Below are 3,106 nucleotides of genomic sequence, written 5' to 3'. Positions count from 1 at the left end.
GTTCTTCTACATGTATGCACATATTCTCTTTCATTCCTAGATTAATTTGCGAGGACTGCTGTAATGAAACACCTCAAACTGGCTTAAGCAACAGAAATTTGTTGTCTCAGAGTTCTGGAGGCCAAAAGTCTGAAATCAAGTTGTCAGCGAGTTGGTTCCTTCTGAAGGCTGTGAGGGAAGGGCTCATCCCAGGACTCTCTGCTTGGCATGTAGACGGCCATGTTCATGTCCGCATGGTGTTCTTTCTGAATGCATGTCTCTGTGTCCAAGTTTCCTTTTTTTGAAAAAGAGACACTAGTCATACTACATAAGGGCCTCCTCTTTTTTTTTTAAGATTTTATATATATATATATATATATTTTAAAGATTTTATCCATTTATTTGTCATAGAGAGAGAAGCGAGAGTGAGCACAGGCAGACAGAGTGGCAGGCAGAGGCAGAGGGAGAAGCAGGCTCGCTGCCAAGCAAGGAGCCCGATGTGGGACTCGATCCCAGGACGCTGGGATCATGACCTGAGCCGAAGGCAGCTGCTTAACCAACTGAGCCACCCAGGCGTCCCAAGATTATATTTATTTATTTGAGAGAGAGAGCTTGAGAGTTGGGGGAGGCAAGAGGGAGGGGCATAGGGAGAAGCAGGCTCCCTGCTGAGCAGGGACGCCCCACCCCCAATGAGGCGGTCCATCCCAGGACCCTGGATCATGACCTGAGCTGAAGGCAGATGCTTAACCAACTGACCCACCCTGAAGACCTCTTCTTAACTTAAGTAATTACATCTATGACATTATTTCCAAATAAGGACACGTCTGAGGTTCTCAGGACTTCAACAGATGGTTGGGGGGGGCACAATTCAACCCATAACAACTCCCCTACTCCCTCCTTTTAACTTGCTCAAATACCTCAAAGCAATCTTTTATTTCATTCTCTCTGCTTGCCTCCTCCTACCTACCTTGGCAGCCTGTAAATTATTCTATATATAATGGGAACATGTAAGAATGGTCAAGTCTAGGAAAAAGAAGTCCTTGTGCTTTGAAATGGATCTTGACCTGGGTAGAGGTGTGAGTGCCTCCTAGAATCTTCAGAAGACCCTTTCTCACTTCCTTTATTTAAACCACTTTGTTTTCTCTTCCTTAAACACCATCGCTCAAGGATTTCCAACTTCCAAATTGAAGTTTCCATTTCAATCACTAATAGTCAAACTGTATTACATTCTGCTATATTTTCATTGTCGATATGTAGTATTTTACCTATTATAAAATAAATTGAAGTAAAAGGCCTTATGAGATGGTAACTAACACCCTCTTCCCCTGCCAAGTCATCACTACAATTCTTATTCTCTAAGTATTTACAAGTAACAGTTATATGGTGGGCATTGTGGTAGATGTGGGAGATAAGAACATGTGAGTGATGATGTCTGCTATAAAGAAGTATCCAATCTAGAGGGGCAGACAGACAGAACTAATACTCTAAATCTTATAATAGTGGTATTTATAAGATGATATGGCAACACAGAAGATGGAATGGTTAATTAAGCACTAGGAATCACGAGTCATCAACCCCTATCCTTCCAATAAAGGACCGCATTCTTGGTGAAGGTAAAATGATTGAATGATGACAGAGAAAGTCTGGCATGTGGAAGAGAAGGGCATTTTAGCACATTGAGGGCAAACTGGAAAGTAGATGGCGGACACAAGTGCAACAGCAGATGAAAGAGTCTTTGAACAATCTTCCCTCCAACAACCAGCCTCCGTCTACTGCTGTGGATTAGTTTGAATTGGTTAAAGGCCCAAGTATGTCAAAGTGACGGATGCCATCTTTGACCTCAGGGACAGACACGCTGCCCGGTGGAAGTGCATGAAGTATTTCTGAGCTTGCTTTAAAAATTGCAATTCAAGCCTCTTCATCAATTGACCAGGTCATTATAATCATCCAACCAGGGAATTGTTGACACACTATTTCATCTACCCTGCAGACGACTATTAAGGGAGCCAATGTGACCAGTCATCCATAGAAACTTTTCATTTTCTCTTGGTAGTTAGTCTCACAACATTTCCACTTGTAGCAATTCACACAGTTTGTTTGGGACTGAGTTATTTCAGCATTTGCCATGTGCTCACTGAGCTAAAACCTGGACATGCTCATAAGCAGGTTTTAGAATTATTTCTTTGAAAGGACAGTCTTAGAATCCCAATTTTCATTAGAACCATTTGATTGTGTCATCGAAAGCCAGAAGGAGCATATCCGCTCCGTTTGTTGTCTATGACAGCAAGTTTTGGTTGAGATCTTGCACAGAGGATCTTTTATTACCACTGATTTTTCACTTTTACTTCTCATCAATTAATATGAGGTGGACATATTCATGAGCCAGGTTGCTCCAACCAAATCCCAAATCCTATCTCCTACTCTGGAATATCTCCTACTCCTACTCCTGTCCCCCAAACAGTGCTGCAGACCCAAGAAATCTCTTAAAGCTGAGAGAATTAGAGATCATTTTACCCAACCATATACTTTTCACAGTAAGGTAGCTGAGGCCAGAGAAGTCACAGGACTGATAAGGTTATGCAAGATCCAAACCCGAACCCAGGTCTCTAGGTACTCATTTCTGCTATTAGTTTTTCCCATTAAAAAAAAATAATAATAATAAATTAAAAAAAAAAAAAACACCACCACCCAGGGGTGCCTGGGTGGCTCAGTCAGTTAAGGGTCTGACTCTCGATTTTGGCTCAGGGCATGATCTTGGAGTCCTGGGATCAAGCCCCACATTGGGCTCCATGCTCACTGGGGAGTCTGATTGAGGTTCTCTGTCTCCCTCTCCCTCTGCCCCTCCACCCACTCCTCTCTCTTTCTCTAAAATAAGTAAATAAATCTTGAAAAAAAAATCTGTTCCCCACCTCTCTTTTCACGTAAACCATGTTAAGGATGTTGATCCTTGTCTAAAAATATGTAAGTGCGAGTAAAGGATTTTAAGCTGGAGTGAGCATGACCTGATTAGGATGTATTTTTAAAATCCCCTGGTGGCAAGAAGAGGATGGCCTGGAAGGAGCATTGTCACAGACAGGTATTATGGAGTTTCTCAAGATCACAACTTTGAAGGGACCCCCAGTGCCTC

This window comes from Lutra lutra, chromosome 4 (assembly GCF_902655055.1).
Source record: "Lutra lutra chromosome 4, mLutLut1.2, whole genome shotgun sequence".
Classification (NCBI taxonomy): domain Eukaryota; kingdom Metazoa; phylum Chordata; class Mammalia; order Carnivora; family Mustelidae; genus Lutra; species Lutra lutra.
This window is presented reverse-complemented; position numbering follows the sequence as displayed.